We start from the raw sequence: 22,756 nt of genomic DNA, 5'->3' as shown, positions 1-22,756 counted from the left end.
GGTTCAAGAATGGGATTAAAATTCAGGGTGAAAGGATATCAATTATAAGATTCGCTGATGACATACCTGTCCTCAAGAACAGAATGAACAAAGGAAATCGAAGAAAGACCTAAGTATTGAGAAGTATCAGAAATGCGAACAGCTAGAAACTTAACATCAGAATTTCGGATCACGAAGTTTAAGGAGTTCTGCTACCTAGGCAGCAAAATAACGCATGATATATGTAACAAGGAGGACATAAAAAGCAGGGTAGCACAAGCAAAGAGGGAAGACATTTGTGAGGATGTACGTTTGGGGCACAGCATTGTGTGGTAGTGAGACATGGACTGTGGCAAAACCAGGAACGGGAAAGAATCTTAAGCATTTGAGATGCGGTGCTACAACAGAATACTGAAAAGTAGGTGGACTGATAACATAAGAAATGAAGAGGTTCTCCAGGGAACTGGTGGGGAAACGAATATATAGGAAAACACTGACAAAAAGAAGGGACAGGCGGTAGGATATATGTTAAGGCATTTGGAAATAACTCCTTGGTAGTAGAGGGAAGTGTAGAGGGTAAAAAGTGTAGAGGAGGACAGACATTGGAATGCATCCAGCAAATAATTGGAGACATAGGGTGCAAGTGCTAATCTGAGAGGGACAGATTTAGCGAAGGAGCCAAATTTATGGCGGAAAAAAGGAAGCGCAGAGCTGGATCAATCTTGCGACTGTGTTTCGTTCATCAATTTCATACAACGATATAGGCACAGTCGGAGCCATGAATTACTAACTGGTCTCACACAGAGACAGACAGTACCATCTATATAAACGATTTGGGAGACAATCTGAGCAGCCGTCTTCGGTTGTTTGCAGATGACGCTGTCGTTTATCGACTAATAAAGTCATCAGAAGAGCAAAACAAAATGCAAAACGATTTAGAAAAGATATCTGAATAGTGCGAAAAGTGATAGTTGACCCTGAATAACGAAAAGTGTGAGGTCATCCACATGAGTGCTAAAAGCAACTCGTTAAACTTCGGTTACACGATAAATCAGTCTAATCCAAAAGCCGTAAATTCAGCTAAATACCTAGGTATTACAATTACGAACAACTTAAATTGGAAGGAACACATAGAAAATGTTGGGAGGAAGGCTAACCAAAGACTGCGTTTTATTGGCAGGACACTTAGAAAATGTAACAGACCTACTAAGGACACTGGCTACACTACGCTTGTCCGTGCACATTTAGAATACTGTTGTGCGGTGTGGGTTCCTTACCAGATAGGACTGACGGAGTTCAGCGATAAAGTTCAAAGAAAGGCAGCACGTTTTGTATTATCGCGAAATATGGGAGAGAGCGTCACAGAAATAATACAGGATTTGGGATGGACATCATTAAAAGAAAGGCGTTTTTCGTTGCGACGGAATCTTCTGACGAAATTCGAATCACCAGCTTTCTCCACCGAATGCGAAAATATTTTGTTGACACCGACTTACATAAGGAGGAACGATCACCAAGATAAAATAAGGGAAATCAGAGCTCGTACGTAAAGATATAGGTGTTCATTCTTCCCGCGCGCTATACGAGCGTGAAGGTGGTTCGATGAACCCTCTGTCAGGCACTTAAATGTGATTTGCAGAGTATCCATGTAGATGTAGATGACTATGTCAGTGCGTGAAGTACTAGTGATCAAAATATCTGCCAACAACCGGAAACAAATCGTACTCACGCATCGAGTGTTTTGCACTATCGTGCGTTAGTGACTTAGTTTAGTGCTCCTGTGCAACTGGTGTAACTGCGGAAACGTGCAGCCTACGCTTTTAACCTCCATCAGAAGAAGTGGTAAGATGCGGGCCGCAGGTGCGAGCCGCGCAGACGCCTGCCGCAGCGCGTCACGGCAGATGCACTGGTCTCCCATTGTGCTAGCGTTCACCCCATCCCCCCACCCCCCGCCCTGCTCTGTACTGGGGAGCAAAAGAGCCACAGGCGATCAATAGGGCCTCACGACGCCTTCCCAAATGAGACACGCCGCGGACGACCATCTGTCCACGCTCGACAAGTGCGTTCGTTTTGTCCCGGCAACCCGGCATTCCTCACGACCCTCCACGATTCCTCCTGTCCAATGGCCACCCCAGTGACGCGCAGAAACCTTCCCACTGGATCCTTCTGTCATCCTCAGGCGGAACGTATTTCTCGTGCTGATCCAAGTTTAGAGTTGACCTGGTACATCAAATGGAATGTGCTCCTTAAAAGTGATTTGCGACCCGAACGCTCTCCAACGGCGGTTGTCGTCTCTGTGTGGCGCACGAGACACAGTTTGTTTACAAAAAACAAAAACAAAACACGGTTCCGTAGAAACGTAATTATATATGTAGACAGTTCATCCATCCCAAAAATCCAGCTTGCACAGGATAGAGTAGCACAGAGAGCTGCATCAAACCAATCGCTGGACTGAAGACCAAGGCAACAACTAGCTGCTTCAGTTTCTGCACAGCATTTTGATTCACCCTATAAGTAATATATTTACGGTAAGTTGAAGTTCTGCGTTCTGGCCCTAGATGGCCCAATCGGGACTGACCAACCGTCGTGTCATCGTCTGCCAATGGCGTCATCGGATCCCGTATGAAGGGACGTGTAGACAGAACACCGCTCTACCTGCCGTTGTCGGGTTTCTTGAACTTGGAACCGCTATTAGTAGGTCGAGTAGCTCATCGGTCGGTCTCGCGAGGCTGGAGGCACCTCGTTCCAATCGTCCCACCAAGGAAAAGTCCCTTGCAGTACTCCAAATCGAATCCGGGACTTCCCTCGCTGACCACTCAGCTACGGAGTCGGACATGCGAGAACATACTTCTCTGAAATCGTAACAGAGCCCCAGGATGTTTTAGAAAACGAGGAGCTGATTAAAAACAATTGCAGAACGCTGGAATCGAACATCTTTTTGCTCACAGTCCACAACTTTGCCCATTGCACTACAATTAAAAAGTTTTAACTAAGTCTATGATGTTGATCTTACGATTTTCTAACTGTGTTAACTAACAATGCCATTAGTTGGCACGTATCATAAAAATGGCTGTATGTGTTTGTGAATGTGTGTGTGTGTGTGTGTGTGTTTTCCACGTCTCCTCCTAAACCACTGGACTGATTTCAACCAAACCACTTGGTACACACATCCCTTCCTGTCAGGCAACAATTGCTTGGGGGGGGGGGCGAAGGGGGGTAACCACCACCTACCTTTGAAAGTTCTGCGGATATGACGTCGTAAACAATGAGATGTATGAAAACTGCCACATAATGCATGATGTTTTAATGCATTTATTCTTCACTACAAAGACACTCGTACAGTCGATTCAGTGAAATCTCTGACATGTGGCAGCGCTTTTGACAGCTTTCGAATGCGAAGCGGAAACGGCTTTAAGGAAAAACAATACCCATCTATAGAACTACGAAGAGGTGTTATCATAGAGACGTTCACAAAATAGCGTTACAGACACGCTAAGCAGATGTGGTCAGCTACCTGAACATGTAACTAGAAGTATTGTTTATTGTTAAATAAAGATTACAGAGAATTTGTATTCCGCATTCGTAATCTGGGTACTGTACTTACACATTTGTACACTATGCACGACTGTCTCATAATTACTTGAAAGGTGATAATTAATTGAAAGCTTCAGCTACCCGCTCAGTCCGGAACCGCGCGACTGCTACGGTCGCAGGTTCGAATCCTGCCTCGGGCATGGATGTGTGTGATGTCCTTAGGTTAGTTAGGTTTAAGTAGTTCTAAGTTCTAGGGGACTGATGACCACAGATGTTAAGTCCCATAGTGCTCAGAGCCATTTGAACCTCAGCTACCGACAGGTGTTGCTGACATACATTTATGGGGACAGCTGAAAATGTGTGCCCCGACGGGGATTCGAACCTGGGATCTCCTGCTTACATGGCAGACGCTCTATCCGTCTGAGCCACCGAGGACACAGGTGAATAGCGCAACTGCAGGGACTTATCCTTTGCACGCTTCCCGGAGACCCACATTCCCCAACTGTCCACAATCTACATACGTGAAGTTCCTAATAGATACTTTGCCCATCCACTCGTTACTCGCGCCCACTTAAGTTGACGACTCCCGTAAGAGTTCGGGCGACCTGTGCGCACTCGCTCAGACGAAGGTCAATGGCCGGTTAGCCCTTTAACTATATATGAAGATAGTAACTGTTCTCGAAAGAACAGATACCATTGATGACCGTGCAACTTCTCTAGAATAAATGATAATTAATTGAAACCCTCAGCTGCCGACAGGTGTTGTTGACATACCTTGATGGGGACAGCTGAAAATGTGTGCCCCGACCGGGACTCGAACTCGGGATTTCCTGCTTACAAGGCAGACGCTCTATCCATCCACTCCTGATTAACAAACCTATCCATAGTAATGTGTATACAGTTCTAACGCTGTCGGAGAAACAAATGCCGCGCGGGATTAGCCCAGCGGTCTAGGCGCTGCAGTCATGGACTGTGCGGCTGGTCCCGGCGGATGTTCGAGTGCTCCCTCGGGCATGGGTGTGTGTGTTTGTCCTTAGGATAACTTAAGTTAAGTAGTGTGTAAGATTAGGGACTGATGACCTTAGCAGTTAAATCCTGTGGTGTCACCGCCAGACACCAGACTTGCTAGGTGGTAGCCTTTAAATCGGCCGCGGTCCGGTAGTATACGTCGGACCCGCGTGTCGCCACTGTCAGTGATTGCAGACCGAGCGCCGCCACACGGCAGGTCTAGAGACACTTCCTAGCTAGCACTCGCCCAGTTGTACAGCCGACTTTGCTAGCGATGGTTCACTGACAAATTACGTTCTCATTTGCCGAGACGATAGTTAGCATAGCCTTCAGCTACGTCATTTCCTACGACCTAGCAAGGCGCCATTATCATTTGCTATTTATCTTGTGATGCATGTACCGTCAGACCGATGTTCACCAATTATGGATTAAAGTTAAGTATTCCAACAGCTACGTACTTTTTTTGGCTAGTATAATTACTTTACCTGTTCCAGACCTCACGCCAGCCTGCGTGAGCTTAAACGCGTGCCTTTCGGCTTCCTCCTAGTGGCTTGGCTGTCTTGCCAAGTCACAACAAATCCCGTAAGATTTCACACACATTTGAACATTGTTGGAGAAACAAATCAGAGACAGAAGAGGGTAGCACTGAATGTACGCTTCACGGCAAAGAGTAAAGTGGTGATTACTCCTGTCAACAGCAGGTATCGAGAGTGAGTGGAACAGTTTGTTTTCCAAAAAGAAAAGCAACGCAGACAGTCCACATTTGCTCTGTTGTGCAGGTATTATCAGTGAAACACAGATATCAAATGGGGGTTAGAAATCAAAACTAAATGCAATAGTCCTGTACCGAGCCCTGGAGAACGAGGGCCCAATTGATCATCGGCGTCATCGATGATGCACGTAGCTGTCGGCTGATTTAGTGCCAATTAACGCGTTCCTTTCAGCGCACAACAGGAGTCCGCGGGGGATTGTGCCGACTGCCTAAACTCGTTACCCTCGGCTAGTCGCTACTGTATGCTGTATGGAATCATAGGCCAGTCTATACTTACGAGTGAAAGCGCATATGATGTTACGCGAATGCTACCGATGGAAGCCGAAGCTTTCACTCACAAGTGTGCTTTGAAGCGGGGAAGACGACTGCAGCTGTGCACTTTACAGCTCCCACGTTGCGCTGACAAAGTGATTTCAAGAGAAACGAAGGCTGAATGTGAGAACTTGGTGCAAACAACACGTGAGCGTTTTAATTGAACTGGAGCCGTTTCTTTTTGACATTCGAAGAAAAGATTATCATAATAGGAACAAATCTAATACAGCACACGTTAAAAACGTGTAGGCCGCAGGCAACAGTGAAAGAAGATAAAGAAAATCTCTAGGTTCACAGTACTGCAGAGAAAGACGTTTCATTGAAATCTCGAAGAGAAATGGTGCTGAAAGTGAGGATGTTCTAGTACGAAAAGTATGCTATTTTGACAGACTTCGATTCACTAGCGCCGGCCGAGTGGCCGAGAGGTTCTAGGCGCTACAGTCTGGAACCGCGCGACCGCTACGGTCGCAGGTTCGAATCCTGCCTCGGGCATGGATGTGTGTGACGTCCTTAGGTTAGTTAAGTTTAAGTAGTTCTAAGTTCTAGGGGATTGATGACCTCAGCAGTTAAATCTCATTGTGCTCAGAGCCATTTGAACCATTTTTGATTCACTAGCGACATGCAATGTTAGACTTGTCCATAACATCTCGAAAACATACTGGGTTTCTTATCACGGTTTTATGATTCGTAATTTCTGTTGTTGTTGTTGTTGATGTTGTGGCTGCTGCTGCTGTCGTCTTCAGTCCGAAGACTAATTTGATGCAGCTCTACGTGCTAGACTAGTTTGTTCAAGTTTCTTCATCTTCATTTCCGCAACTAACATTTATTTGAACGTGATTACTGTTTTCAAGCCTTGGGCTCCCTGTACAATTTTTACCCCTCCCCCCTTCCAAATTTTTTCCATTACCAAATTAAAAATCCATTGAAGCCTCAGGATGTGTCTTGTCAACCGAAGTTTGGTCAGGTTCTGCACAATTCGATTCAGTACCTCCTTCGCCCTACCCATCAAATCTTCAGCAGATATGAAACTTCCTGGCAGATTAGACTTGTGTGCCGGACCGAGACTCTTTGGTAGAGCAGTTCCACGCGGAGAACAAAGGTCCCGAGTTCGAGTCTCGGTCCGGCATGCAGTTTTAATCTGCCAGGAAGTTTCATACCAGCGTACATTCTGTAATCTTCCGCATTTTTCTGACGCACCACACTTCAAGAGCTTCTATTACCTTTTTGTTATTGTTGTTGTGGTCTTCAGTGCAAAGACTGGTTTAATGCAGCTCTCTATGCTACTCAAATGGTTCAAATGGCTCTAAGCACTATGGGACTTAACGTCTGATGTCATCAATCCCCTAGACTTAGAACTAATTAAACGTAACTGACCTAAGGACATCACACACAACCATGTGCGCGGCAAGATTCGAACCTGCGACTGTAGCAGCAGCGCGGTTACGGACTGAAGCGCCTAGAACCGCTCGACCATACCGGCCGGCTCTCCATGCTACTCTATCCTCTACAAGCCTCTTCATCTCCAAGTAACAACAGCGTACTACATCCTTCCCTTGGTCTTCCTCTATGATCCCCCCCCCCCTTCCCCCGTCTCTTCCCTCCAGTACTAAATTGGTGATGCCTTTCTGTCTTAAAATGGGTCGCAGCAACCGATCCCTTCTTCTAGTCATGCTCACGTATAGACAGTGGGCACGCGAGTGATCACGTGACTCGATCGCTGCGCCATCTGTAAAGGTTTAACGATCCATCTGCGCGTTCGCACCGGGGTGATTAATTTTTTGTCCGGCGAGCTTGCCTTGGTCATCCTCAATTAATTTCTAAACGACTGTTCATCCCATGAAAGAAGCTATTTTCGAAGAAATTTCAAGAATTCGCTCTCCTCCCATCTGCTCGTCCCCTTTTTCACCCACCGTGACGGTTTTCTTCTTTCCGTGTTGTTAACTTCCGCGGCATATAATACAGCGGCCGCAAAGAAAGCAAGAATTGCTATTTTCCTTTTAGCACTCGACGCTCTGTGCGTGCACGACTGATGTGCGCTCCTTGGCTCGTCTAACGATACAATACTTTTTCCGTTCGATTTCGCGTGCGCGTGGCTGCACTCTTTAGGGAACGTGTAAATGAGCACTGATACGTGATGTGCACCCACCAGTAGTCGCTTTAACCAGAAAGTCGCTCGTGCGACACGGGTCTACTGCCTACGAGCCAGTCGGCCGCGGGGGCAGCAGCGAGCCACGGCTGCCAAGAATGCGTGTCCTCCCAGCAGCTGGCGCTGCACGAGGCCGCCGCTGGCGGTGCAGCGGAGCGTCAGAAGCGGGAGGCAGCCAGACTGCGGTGGTCTTGCTGAGCGGGCAGCAAAATGGAGCCTGGAATTCAATGCTGGCTGTCTGCAGGAGACCGCTATCGCAAGCGCTGCCTCACATTCACATCTGGGTCATAGCAGTGTCGTGGGGTGATACTCTAAGTGCCTTAAGCCGTCGGCACACGGACCGTGCTGTCGAACGTCAACGTTGAGCGTGCTAAGTTCAACGTGCTGCTGAACGCTCAGAAACGATGCGACTTGTGCATAGGTGCATGGGTCCCAACGTGGTACACGCGATCGCAGCGCACTCCGGCGGCAGTTGCGGGAAGTTTCTAGTTCGTAAATCACACTATTTGCTAAATGGGCGTGCGTAAAATTCCCAGGTTAGCTCTATTAAAACGCGCATTTCCTCCATTGTCCACGGAAAGGAAAGTACCATGTCCAATCAATAAGGACACAGGCTTATAAAAGTTCCATTACAAACAGTGCGATACAAATTTGCAATACTTCTTCACATAAGATAAACATTATTTCATCATCCCCACATTTTAGTAAAACTCTAAGGTCAGTCTTACTTGATCACTGTTCCTACCCAGTAGCAGAGTCTTTGCAACACGTGAATTACGAAGCATAAAAGAAAAAGGAGCAAAATAGCTTTCCACAAGTAGCGCAACGTGTCCTGTAGATCAAGCCAATCGTACAACCAAAGAAAGGTGAACTTATATTTACATAACATCAAAAATTATAGTATATACTTATATTAAACTAATAATAAAATAACAGAACCTAATAAAAACGCAAATGTTAGGAAAAAAAATTTACGTACTGGCGAGTCACGAACCACAGTCCAAACATAAAAATTCCATGTATCAGTAACGCAACTTTTTTTTTTTTTAATCTCATTTTGTTCGTTTCCGTTCGTTGCATCTGCTCGATGCGGACGTCGCAAGACACCCATTTCAGTTCAGCGTTGATATATTAACTCAGCTTTTTTTTTTTTTTTTTTTTTTTTTTTTTTTACAGAGGGCACCCAACCCTCTGACCGAACACGCTGTTACCGTGCCGGCTTACTCACCATGCTAAACCAACATTTTGTTGTTAACTGCTATTCATAGGATCTTACCAATCTTACCACTTGTTGAAAGCTTTATTGTAACTATGTTACTAATTGAAATTTAATTATAACAAATTGTACCAAGAACAATGCGTTTTGGGTGCATCCTCAGTGCATTGCTGCCTTCAAATAGCATACTCTCATAATAAGCAAGTTTCAAAAGTTCTTTTACACGAATATGATGTTTCTCATTATTTTATTGCAACGGATCACACAGTTAACAACGGGTTTTCCTGTGATTCTCAATTTGCTGGTGCTCAGAAACAGCATATATACGTGTAGCACCCAGACACATCAAGAGGATGGCAACAACGTCGCTATTAGAGATCAAAAAAGGGGGCAAGTCCAATGTTGAGGTTTGCATACTTTAGAAACCAAGGAGGCGCTGTTACCCTGCGGCTATAGTGGCTTCTCTGCTTCCCGCTGTAGTTCCGCGGGTATGACGAGAACGATGGTGCTGTGATTGCTTCCTAATGGACTGTTGCGTGCAGGGCTGAGTCACCAGCGGCGAGTTTCGTGTAACATCTCCGGTTCTGTTGTTGCCATAGACAAGGTCCAACCACATTAATGTGACTACTGCCTAAGTTTGAAGACAACTGCAATACTCACCCACGGACGGCATGTGGCAGCACTAGCAGTCGAGAGTATATAAAGCGTGCCAGGGGGAAGCGGAAAACAGTGCAATCGTTGTCCTAATGCAAAAATGGAGGGATTTATCTGACGTCCAAAAGGGAATAATCATTGGACTTTCAAAGGGTGGAAGCGCTTCCGAAACGGCTAAGTTTGTGAAATGTTTGCGTTCCGTTGTTGAAGAGCACCACGAATGCAAAATGGCGCTACCCAGAACATGCGCTGAGGCATCTACGTCACATTCTGCAAGCCACCTAACGGTGTGTGGCGGAGGGTACTTTCAGTGCCACTATCTGATCCCTCCAACGCTACCGAGCGAGGTGGCGCAGCGGTTAGCACACTGGACTCGCATTCGGGAGGACGACGGTTCAATCCCGCGTCCGGCCACCCTGATTTAGGTTTTCCGTGATTTCCCTAAATCACTCCAGGCAAATGCCGGGATGATTTCTTTGAAAGGGCACCGCCGAATTCCTTCTCCGTCCTCCCCTAATCCGATGAGACCGATGACGTCGCTGTTTGGTCTATTTCCCCAAACAACGCAATGTAACCCTCCAACACTGTTCCACTCGCGAATAGTGCGTGGGAAGAATGATTGTCAGTGAATCTCTGTATTGGCTCTAATTTCTCGAGTTTTCTCCCCGTGGTCAATACGCGAGATTTATGTATGTGTGTGTGTGTGTGTGTGTGTGTGGGGGGGGGGGGGGGGAAATTAATATGTTGTCCGACTCTTCCTGAAAAGCGCTTTCCCGAAATTGCAATAGTGAATCTCTCTGTGATGCACAACGCCTCTCTCGTAAAGTCTGCCAATGGAGTTTGTTTAGCATCTCTGTTACGCTCTCGCGCGAGCTAAACGATGCCATGACGAAACGCGCCGTTCTTCGTTGGATCTTACCTCCTCTATCAGTCCTACCTAATAGGGATCCCAGATATATGGACAATACTCAAGAATCGGCCGAACAAGCGGCTTATAAGCCACTTCTTTCGTGAATGAGTTACATTTCCTTAAGATTCTTCCGATGTGTCTGCTTTTCCATTATCTGTTTTATGTGGTCATTCCACTTAAGGTCGCTCTGGATCGTTACGTCTAGTTATTTTACGGCATACACTGTCTCCAGCTGTTTGTTATCAATAGTGTAGCTGTACAGTAGTGGATTTCTTTTCCTATCTATTCCGTGGTCTTGCGGTAGCGTTCTCGCTTCCCACACCCGGGTTCCCGGGTTCGGTTCCCGGCGGGGTCAGGGATTTTCTCTGCCTCGTGATGACTGGGTGTTGTGTGATGTCCCTAGGTTGGTTAGGTTTAAGTAGTTCTAAGTTCTAGGGGACTGATGACCATAGATGTTAAGTCCCATAGTGCTCAGAGCTATTTCATATCTATTCGCAATATGTTACGTTTATTTACAATCAGGGTCAACTGCCAGAACCTGCACCATTCACCAATTCTCTGCAGGTCGTTCTGCAAATTCTTACTACCTTCTGACGCCGCTACTTTGGTATAGACAACTGTATCATCTGCGAATAGCCTTGAAGAGCTTCCGACGTTTTCGACTAGATCATTTATATACAGGGTGTAAATTTTAAGTTGATAAAACAGAATAACTCCAAAAATACGCTTCACACGAAAAAATTTGTAGAATATAAACTTGATTATTTTCGAGGGGGACATCTGCTGGTGCTAAAATTAGCCCGCCACCCCAGCCCCCTGGGCGTGGGGCGGGAGGCAACTTTAAAACTAAAACCCTCTCTCCACATAGGGTGGGATTTGAGACACTCAAATGGCTCTGAACACTATGGGACTTAACATCTGAGGTCATCAGTCCCCTAGAACTTAGAACTACTTAAACCTAACTAACCTAAGGACATCACACACATCCAAGTCCGAGGCAGGATTCGAACCTGCGACCGTAGCGGTCGCTCGGTTCGAGACTGAAGCGCCTAGAACCGCTCGCCCACATCAGAAGGCGGGATTTGAGAGAAGAATTAGAGTTTTGCACATGTTGATCAAATATTAATTATTTGTGCAGATTCACATAAGTTTTGTTTGTTTTGTGGTCATGAGGCCACACTACTTTTAATTATCTAACAAATCATCTGACTAGTTTTAACGAATCAAAATTTACGAAGTAAATAAGTATTTTTTATTTATCCGTAACCATTAACCATGTAAAAATGAGAACATGGATTTTCTTGAATCACAGCGCCAACTGTCAAGAATCAAAACAAATATTTAAGACAAAATGTACGTAATTTTTTATGCAGAATCTGATTCTGCAATAAAAAAATGGGGGTTCCCATTTGAAATTTTATAGTTGTCTCCCGCTCCACCCCCAACGAGCTGGGATTGCGGGCTAATTTTAGCACCAGCAGATGTACCCCTCGAAAATAATCAACTTTGGATTACACATTTTTTCGTGTTAAGCTTATTTTTCGAGTTATTCTGGTTTGTCAACTTTAAATTTACACCCTTTATATTGTAAACAGCAACCGTCGTATCACACTTCCCTGTGGTAGTCCGGATATTTACATCCGTCGATTTAGTTCCGTTAAGAGTGACGTGTTGAGTTCTATCTGCAAGGAAGTCTTGAATCCAATCGGAAGTCTGTTACGATCGTAAGCTCGCAATTTTTTCATTAAACGGCAATACGGGACGGTGTCAAGTGCCTTACTGAAATCAAGGAACACGGCATCAACCTGAGCGCCGTTGCCACTGCGCTGTGGATCTCATGGAGCACTGGCATGCACCATGGGCCATAGATGAGAGAAGTGAACGACAGCTGCGGAGACGTGTACGCGCGAGTAGATGTGAAACTGTTGAGCAGCTGAGTGCACAGATGAACCATGCGACTAACAACAGCGTCTACTCAACGATCCTTCGGCGAAATAGACCTCTGCAGCAGGCGCCTCGTTGATGTGCCCATGCTGACTGCTGTTCATCGGAAACGAAGGCTGGAATTTGCACGCCAGTATCATAACTGGATGTCCACCGAGACGCGACATGTGGCATTTTCAGGTGAACCATCTTTTATGCTTCATCGGACAGAAAGCAATCACCGTGCAACAACTGTCGGAAGGGTTCAGGCATGACGAGGGAGCATTGTTATGGTTTGGGGAATATTTTTGTGGCATTCCCTGGATGATCCCGTCGTTCTGGAAGGCGCAAGGGATCAACGCAAGTATAGCATGCGTCTATTCTTGGGGAAATGTCCACCCCCACATGCAGTTTGTTTTTCCTCATCTTGATGGCATCTACCAGCAAGACAACGCAACGTGTCACACAGTTTGCAGTGCTCATGTGTGGTTCGAAGAGCAGCGGAATGAGTTTACCGTACTCTCCTGGCCACAAAAGTGTCCGGATTTCACCCAATCGAAAACATGTGCGATCACCTCGATCGGGCTGCGTGCGCCATGGATGCTCAATCGAGAAAACTGGCACGGCCAAGGCACTGGATTCAGCATGGATCCACATCCTCTTCAATCTCTTGCAGAACCTCATCGACTCTCCTTCTCCACATCTTGTAGCCATCTGCGCTACAAAAGGTGGTTATTCACGCTTTTCACAGGTGGTGATACACTACTGGCCATTAAAATTGCTACACCACGAAGATGACGTGATACAGACGCGAAATTTAACCGACAGGAAGAAGATGCTGTGATATGCAAATGATTAGCTTTTCAGAGCATTCACACAAGGTTGGCGCCGGTGGCGACACCTACAACGTGCTGACATGAGGAAAGTTTCCAACCGATTTCTCATACACAAACAGCAGTTGACCGGCGCTGTCTGGTAAAACATGCCTCGGGTAAGGAGGAGAAATGCGTACCATCACGTTTCCGACTTTGATAAAGGTCGGATTGTAGCCTATCGCGATTGCGGTTTATCGTATCGCTACATTGCTGCTCTCGTTGGTCGAGATCCAATGACTGTTAGCAGAACATGGAATCGGTGGGTTCAGGAGGGTAATACGGAACGCCGTGCTGCATCCCAACGGCCTCGTATCACTAGCAGTCGAGATGACAGGCATCTTATCCGCATGGCTGTAACGGATCGTGCAGCTACGACTCGATCCCTGAGTCAACAGATGGGGACGTTTGCAAGACAACAACCATCTGCACGAACAATTTGCAGCAGCGTGGACTATCAGCTCGGAGACCATGGCTGCGGTTAACCTTGACGCTGCTTCACAGACAGGAGCGCCTGCGATGGTGTACTCAACGACGAACCTGGGTCGACGAATGGCAAAACGTCATTTTTTCCGATGAATCCAGGTTCTGTTTACAGCATCATGACGGTCGCATCCGTGTTTGGCGATATCGGGATGAACGCCATTGGAAACGTGTATTCGTCATCGCCATACTGACGTATCACCTGGCGTGATGGTATGGGGTGCCACTGGTTACTTGTCTCAGTCACCTCTTGTTCGCACTGACGTCACTTTGAACAGTGGACGTTACATTTCAGATGTGTTACGACCCGTGGCTGTACCCTTCATTCGATCCCTGCGAAACCCTACATTTCAGCAGGATAATGCACGACCGCATGTTGCAGGTCCTGTACGGGCCTTTCTGGATACACAAAATGTTCGAGTGCTGCCCTGGCCAGCGCATTCTCCATATCTCTCACCAATTGAAAACGTCTGGTCAATGGTGGCCGAGCAACGGGCTCGTCACAATACGCCAATCACTACTCTTGATGAAGTGTGGTATCGTGTTGAAACTGCATTTGCAGCTGTACCTGTACACGCCATCCAAGCTCTGTTTGACTGAATGCCCAGGCGTATGAAGGCCGTTATTACGGCCAGAGTTGGTTGGTCTGGATACTAATTTCTCAGGATGTATGCACCCAAACTGCGTGAAAACGTAATCACATGTCAGTTCTAGTATAATATATTTGTCCAATCTGCATTTCTTCTTCGTGTAGCAATTTTTATGGCCAGTAGTGTATTAATGTGACTGGGCAGTTTCTTTGTTAAGAAGCATTGGTGTGGTGCAGAGTCAAATGCAACAGCTTCTGGAAGTAGCCGCCGAGAATGCGGTTTGTTAAACGGTTGGAGGGCCTGTAATTATATCGTTTGCAACCGTCTTATAATCGGTCTTTTATGGCAACGGATAGCAAGCTACTGGGAGGCGATCACCATGCATCCTTGTGCCCATCGTTTATGTTGGGCGCCACGCTCCGCAGCGAGCAGCAGACGGGACGTATCCGCAGCTGAGAGCAGTGCGGGGTCGCCGTGACGCGTCGTTTGCTGCGAGCGAGCCCGCGAAACAGGAGACTGGACACTCGCTGCAGATAAGGCGCCGACGCGCGGCACGCTTGTCGCCTGCGCAACCACGCGCGCATCTAAGCAGAGGCTGCCTACTGCTTCAGTCAAAAATGACTCTGAGCACTAAGGGACTTAACATCTGAGATCACCAGAACTAATTAAACCTAACTAACCTAGGGACATCACACACATCCATGCCCGAGGCAGGATTCGAACCTGCGATCGTGCCGGTCGCGCGGTTCCAGACTGAGGAGCCTAGAACCGCTCGGCAAAGCGGTCGGTTCGACTGCTTTAGTCGACATATACTGGGCGAAGAGGCTGTGTGGCGGCAGAGCCATTGCAGAAACAGTTGACGTTCGCTCCGTGAACTGCCTGTGTTACTGCTCGACCCTCTCAGGTGGGGACGATCAGTGAGCTCGAGACGAAACTGAGGGAGACTACTCCGCGAAGTCAAGCCTTAACGCATGACTTTACCGAATCAGAAAGTCTTTGCCCTGCCCCCTCCCCTATTTTTGCCGAATTCGGGTCAAAGTGCGAAATCAACAACGTCGATTCCCAGCGGTGTACCTTTATTGGTCCAGCTCGGCCGAATCTGCCGGTAGCTGCTGCCAGCTGTTGAAGACGGCGGTTGTGCTTCACGCGCTCAAGGGCTTGTTGTCGTTGTTGTGGTCTTCAGTCCTGAGACTGGTTTGATGCAGCTCTCCATGCTACTCTATCCTGTGCAAGCTTCTTCATCTCCCAGTACCTACTGCAACCTAAATCCTTCTGAATCTGCTTAGTGTATTCATCTCTTGGTCTCCCTCTACGATTTTTACCCTCCACGCTGCCCTGCGATACTAAATTGGTGATCCCTTGATGCCTCAGAACATCTCCTACCAATCGATCCCTTCTTTTAATCAAGTTGTGCCACAAACTTCTCTTCTCCCCAATCCTATTCAATACTTCCTCATTAGTTATGTGATCTACTCATCTAATCTTCAGCATTCTTCTGTAGCACCATATTTCTAAAGCTTCTATTCTCTTCTTGTCTAAACTATTTATCGTCCACGTTTCACTTGCATACATGGCTATACTCCATACAAATACTTCCAGAAACTACTTCCTGACACTTAAATCGATACTCGATGTTAACAAATTTCTCTTCGTCAGAAATGCTTTCCTTGCCATTGCCAGTCTACATTTTATATCCTCTCTACTTCGACCATCATCAGTTATTTTGCTTCCCAAATAGCAAAACTCATTTACTACTTTAAGCGTCTCATTTCTTAATCTAATTCCTGCAGCATCACCCGATTTAATTCGATTACATTCCATTACTCTCGTTTTGCTTTTGTCGATGTTCATATTATACCCTCCTTTCAAGACACTATCCATTCCGTTCAACTACTCTTCCAACTCCTATGCTGTCTCTGACGGAATTACAATGTCATCGGCGAACCTCAAAGTTTTTATTTCTTCCCCATGCATTTTAATTCCTACTCCAAATTTTTCTTTTGTTTCCGTTACTGCTTTTTCAATATACAGATTGAATAACGTCGGGGGTAGGCTACAACCCTCTCTCACTCCCTTCCCATCCACTGCTTCCCTTTAATGTCCCTCGACTCTTATAACTGCCATCTGGTTTCTGTACAAATTGTAAATAGCCTTTCGCTCCCTGTATTTTACCCCTGCCACCTTCAGAATTTGAAAGAGGGTATTCCAATCAACATTGTCGAAAGCTTTCTCTACGTCTACAAATGCTAGAAACGTAGGTTTTTTTCCCCTAATCGATTTCCTAAGATAAGTCGTAGGGTCAGTATTGCCTCACGTCTTACGAGCAACGAAATGTGATTCGTTTTCTATAGGCCGAGAGCCCATCGAAATACACAGAGAGATGCAGCTCACGTATGCCGAAAAGTGTCTCGCTTGGACGAGCCATGTGATAGTGGTGGTGGTGGTGGTGGTGGTGGCGTTGGTGTTGTGAGTTCGCAAAAGGCCGTGAAGACTTGTATGACAATGAGCGCTCTAGAAGCGTTGGCCGCTGACTGGCGACAACATTTCCCGCGTTGATGTAATGATGAACGGAGATCGGTGTATGCACCTCAAGGACATTTCCCAGGAACTTGGAATTTGTTATGGGAGTGTCTACGGCGTCGTTCAGGGGTCCTTGGAGTGTCAGTGGGTGCCTAAGCAGTTGCATGACCAGGTCAAAAGCAAGCGAATGATTGCTTCACTGAATTATCTGCAATGGTTACAGTTTCTTGTAGCGCATTGCTGCTGACGATAGAACGTGGATAATCCGTTTCACGTCGAAATCGAAGCACCAGAGTAAGGTGTGGCAACATTGGGCTTGGCTTATGGAAAAAAGAGAGAGAGATCCGTTCAGTTCCAGCTGTTGGGAAAGTGATGTTAACGGTCTTGTGGGACTGTCGCGGTCCGCTTCTGGATTTCATGCCACTAGGTGCAACCACCAATGCCGGCAACTATTCTTCCACACTGTCGCTTCTGCGGGCTGCCACCAGAAAGAAGCGCCGAGGGATTATCGAGGAGGACAATGTGGTAATCGTCGACGACAATGTATATATAGGGTGCCCTACTAGGAGTTCAAAAAATGATTCAAATGGCTCTGAGCACTATGGGACTTAACTTCTAAGGTCATCAGTTCCCTAGAACTTAGAACTACTTAAACCTAACTAACCTACGGACATCACACACATCCATACCCGAGGCAGGATTCGAACCTGCGACCGTAGCGGTCGCGCGATTCCAGACTGTAGCGCCTAGAACCGCTCGGCCACCCCGGCCGGCTCCTAAGAGTTGTCAAGTGCATTTTCTCTGATGTTTCGGCCGATATTTGCAATTCTATATTTACAGCTTTTAGCTGGAGTCATCCTGATCAGATACTGCTAATCACGTCTTTCATGCGACGCCCAGTCTCAACGGAAGGCGCCCGTTTGTTTCCTGTTACAAACAAAACAATTTTTAAAGCTGAATTTTACGTGCCCTTTCGATAGAGCGGTCCCAAATTAGTCTAATGCGATATTCGTTTTATCTATACGTATTAACAGGGGCAGTAGAACAACGAAGAGTGTCCAGTACTCCAGCAGAGGCTGAGCAGCGCTACTGTGTGGCCGTAGCCGGCCGATGTGACCGAGCGGTTCTAGGCGCTACAGTCTGTAACCGCGCGACCGCTACGGTCGCAGGTTCGAATCCTGCCTCCAGCATGGATGTGTGTGATGTCCTTAGGTTAGTTAGGTTTAAGTAGTTCTGGGTTCTAGGGGACTGATGACCTCAGAAGTAAAGTCCCATAGTGCTCAGAGCCATTTGAACCACTTGTGTGGCCGTAGCAGTAAGCGTGGGCCAAGGCGGTGCTGATGCTGCTAGAGTACTGGTTATTCTTCGTGTTGTACTGTCCCTGTTAATACATATAGATAAAACGAATATCGCATTAGACTAATTTGGCACCGATCAATCGAATGAGAATGTAAAATTCCGTTTTCCGTTTTAAAAACCATTTTGTTCGTAGCGGAAAAGAAACTGACGCTTTCCGTCGTGACTGGGCATCGCACGAAAGGAGTGATGAGCAGTATTTGCATGGTGTGGCTCCAGCTAAACACTGCAGAAACTGAACTGCAAATATCTGCTGAGACGCCAGATTAAATGCGCCTGACGTCTCTTAGGAGGGACAGCCATTTCTCTGCTGTCTCCACTGTTCCCGGAAGTCTTCTGAAATCTTTCCGTTCGAAGAGCCACTGACTCTCGAATGTGCCTGTGAATACCAGCGAGCCGTGCGGTACTCCCGTCTCGTTTCTTATTCGATTTACTGGCGTCACTAAGTTGCTGGCTTGCCTGCCCTTGAGTGGCAGCAGAAGCGCTTATCGATACGAGCGCTGTTGTACTATCTTCGGAGCGACCGCTAGTATTTCCGGGTCGTCGTGTGTCGGGAGTTGAGTTGGGACGGCGCAGCAGTGAGGTCCGGACAGCCATGACTCGCCCGACCGTTGCCGGCACACACGACTATAGAGGGGACTCCCTTGGTTAGTCGTTCGGTCAGTCGTCTCATCGGAGGACGTGTATTTCGTCGCCGACCGCTTCCAGGTTCTCCGTGTGTATCGACTTGTGATTCCTCCTAGTTGTTCCACAGTGACTGGTTTTAGTATTGTTCGAGTTGTTTGTAAAAGTGTTTCACCGAACCGTGTGTAGCTTGTGTCGTTTTGACTGAGCAGTTATTTTAATACTGTATGTGTGCTGGATTGAGTCAGTCGGTTGGGACGGAGCAGCGAGCAAGTCTCCGCGGCGCGAGGCCAGGCCGGGACCGTTGGTGGCGTGCAAGCGATGTCGGATCGTGAGGCGCTAGCCGCGAGAGCGACAAGTTCGTTGCCCACCGAACCTGGACGCTGAAGTTGAGTGTGCAGTTAACCTGTTATGAAACCTCAGCTATTGTGACATCTCTTCGTTCATTTGCGGGTTGTTGCTCCCTGGGCCGTTCGGTCTAGCAGCAACGTATGATGTGTTGGAATCGGCGAAATCTTGCAGTCGTCTTCCTCTATTGTGATTAATTATTAAATTGACTGTTACTTGCCAGTGAAGTGCACCACGGGTATTTCTGCCCTGTGGCCGTTAACGCCACAGTTACCTGCCCTGGTGGTTAGTGTAGTTTGTAGGCAGTGTGCCTTTCCTCGTCGTGTTGATGCTGTCCGGCACGGCGAAAGCCTTTTAAGTTGTTTCGTTCATATTTTGCTTAGAGTGGTTATTGTTCCCTTGACTGTTTTTAGACGCCAATTTCTGAAGATGTAGTGCTGTTCGTATCCTCGTCCTCGGCCGGTATTTTCCATCGTTGGGCCGCTGGTCGGACGGAAGTGAATGGGTTAAATTGCTGGTCGGTCATTGGGCCATCCCTACTTTGGGTTGCCATCCGATTATTTAACTTCAATTCTTGGCTGCTTGTCTCACCTCACCTTACGTTTGAGGTACCTTCTCAGACCGACCCTTGGAACACTTCCGAGCACCGCTTTATCTGTTGGTTATAGATTGTGATTTTCATTTTAGTTTGAAATATTCTTAGAGGCCTTCGGCCGTGTATTAATTCTGTTCTTTTTAAACTTTACGTAGAGGCCTTCAGCAGTGTTAAATTAAAATTTTGAAGATTGATTTTATTTTAAAAAAGGAAAAAAAATTTCCTTCAAATTGGTTCTATCTGAAATTGTTTGTAATCCAGGCCGTAAGCCATTACTTGTTCGACGTGTTATGCGTGGCCTTCAGCCGAGGATCTGCGTGAACCCCTTTTAATAAGGCCTCCAGCCGTGTGTATTCTTTCAAGGAAAGTTTTTTATAAGAAGGAAGGGGTTTATTTTAAATTGCTTGTCTGACTTGTTGTTCAGGCCTTCAGCCATTGTTTCAAATTTGTTTGTGGCCTTCAGCCGTGCAATAAGTTAACATTTCTTTAATTAGGCTTTCGGCCATTCTGTTGTAAGTTTAAAAAGAAATTTCTTGGTTGGAAAAATTGTTTATTAATGTGTTTTAATTATAGTTGCCCTTCAGACATGTAGTGTAGTCTTTCAGCCTTCAGGTGTATTGTTTAGTTGTGATCTTTTAAAGCAATGTGTGAATAAGTGGTTCTTAGAAAAATAAAGCTGTGTGTTTGATTGTGCAACTCACAGTAACTGTTCACGGCCCATCCACAATCACAACCTTATCCTGTGCGCTCTCTGAGTACCTACCAACCAGGTTTCACCTAATCGCGTGGGGGTTTAATAGGAAGGAGATGGAGAGGAAGATGTGCATGTGACGCTAGCTTATGTTATTGGCAGTTGGTCTTCATCTCGCTCCAGGCCACCAGTCCACGAGAATTTACTATACAATGGCGACTCCGGATATCGAAGAACACGTGTTGCTGCTTGCTTTCCCATTGCGTGCAGTTGAGAAAGGGTTATTGACTTCTTGAAAAGTATCGCCGGTAGCTTCCTGATCGTATCGAGCTCACGAAGCATGAATGCTCGAAGATTCAAGAAAATAAAACTCTCGTAAGGCATTAACAGCACGTTTCATGACCGCAGCGGCATCAGAGGGAAAGTTCAATTCACAGAATACTGCGTTCTCCGTAGCATCGTCCACTCGGAACTTTTTACTGTCGATGTGAGCTGCATGAAGCAGTCAGCAACACTGTAATAACTGCCTCTTCCCTGAAAGTAGCATAACTCGAAATAATTTGTTTCGTTTGACAATAAATTAGTATTTTTGATAGCTTCTAACTTGCTTCCAACACGAGTTCTCGAAGTTCAGTTTTACACGATGCAGGAGCGAGGTCACGCTTATTGGCCAGTTTATACGCCACATATAACTCAGTGATAACACTTTGACCCATTCAGTTCTGCATCTTCTCTACAACGTTCTTTCTAAAAGACGCATGCGCGCTCTCTTTAACATTGTGATTTACCAGTGCATGCTACACCTGCGCAGTGCGCAGATATTAAGGAAAGAAACGTGTCGCACTGTGTAAACTTTTTTACTTTGATGATATCCTTTTCCGGATATCTGTCAGTGCTACACGTCTTGATCTTTTGCTTACTCGATTGTGCGACTGTCAAGCAAGACTACATGGTTGTGTCAGACTCACGGGTTCCCTGACACAAAACTATGTATCTGGACAGTTTAGTTGACAGGTCAGGGCCACACACTATGCAAGGAATATTTTAGGCTACCCTGCTCCCACTTCTTCTTATCCCCTGCTCTAAATTCTGACATTACGTTGTTTGGATGACTAATTCAGCTCTAAAGTATCATCAAGTTAGAGTAATAACTTGTGACATTTATTAAACATCGGAATAGTGACATAATCAACGGCATGTCAACACAAGAAACAATAATAGAAATATGAAGATAGTTCTCGAAAGAACAGATTCCATTGATGACCGTATAGCTTCTCTATAATAAATGATAATTAATTGAAACCCTCAGCTGCCGACAGGTGTTGTACATATCTCGATGGGGACAGCTGAAAATGTGTGCCCCGACCGGGACTCGAACCCGGGATCTCCTGCTTACAAGGCAAACGCTCTATCCATCTGAGCCACAGAGGACACAGATGAATAGCGCGACTGCAGGAACTTATCCCTTGCACGCTTCCCGTGAGACTCACAGTGCCAACTGTCCACAATCTACATACGTAATGTTTCTAATAGATGCTTTGCCCATCCACTAATTACTCGCGACCACTAAGGTGACGATTCTCGTAAGAGTGTCCTCGGTGGCTCACATGGATAGAGCGTCTGTCATATAAGCAGGAGATCCCGGGTTCGAAACCCGGTCGAGGCACACATTTTAAGCTGTCCCCATCGAGGTATGTCAACAAAACCTGTCGGCAGCTGAGGGTTTCAATTAATTATCATTTATTCTGGAGAAGCCGCACGGTCATAAATGGTAGCTGTTCTTTCGAGAACTGTTACTATCTTCATATATAGTTAAATGGCTACCTGGCCATTGACCTTCGTCTGTGCGAATGCGCACAGGTTGCCCGAAATCATACGGGAATCGTCACCTTAGTGGGCGCGAGTAATGAATGGATGGGCAAAGCATCTATTAGGAACATTACGTATGTAGATTGTGGACAGTTGGGAATGTGAGTCTCACGGGAAGCGTGCAAGGGATAAGTCCCTGCAGTCGCGCTATTCATCTGTGTCCTCTGCGGCTCAGATGGATAGAGCGTCTGCCTTGTAAGCAGGAGATTCCGGGTTCAAGTCCCGGTCGGGACACACATTTTCAGCTGCCCCCATCGAGGTATGTCAACAACACCTGTCGGCAACTGAGGGTTTCAATTAATTATCATTTAATAATAGAAATATTAACTGTCAGCCGGCCGGTGTGGCCGTGCG

At 46.4% G+C, this 22,756-nt stretch overlaps 1 protein-coding gene and 1 non-coding gene across 2 annotated transcripts in view; both read right to left on the bottom strand.

The window, feature by feature from the left end:
• The window catches only part of LOC126416607 (low-density lipoprotein receptor-related protein 1), a 772,143-nt gene that overhangs the window by 687,046 nt on the left and 62,341 nt on the right, over positions 1 to 22,756 (bottom strand). The gene's annotated exons all lie outside the window — the stretch shown is intronic.
• Positions 21,891 to 21,964, bottom strand: Trnat-ugu (transfer RNA threonine (anticodon UGU)). Its single transcript has one exon. It is a non-coding gene; the product is annotated as a tRNA-Thr (tRNA).

This window comes from Schistocerca serialis, chromosome 8, assembly GCF_023864345.2.
Source record: "Schistocerca serialis cubense isolate TAMUIC-IGC-003099 chromosome 8, iqSchSeri2.2, whole genome shotgun sequence".
NCBI classification, from domain to species: domain Eukaryota; kingdom Metazoa; phylum Arthropoda; class Insecta; order Orthoptera; family Acrididae; genus Schistocerca; species Schistocerca serialis.
The sequence above is the reverse complement of the archived record's forward strand: the minus strand, read 5'-3'. Positions and strand labels throughout refer to the sequence as shown.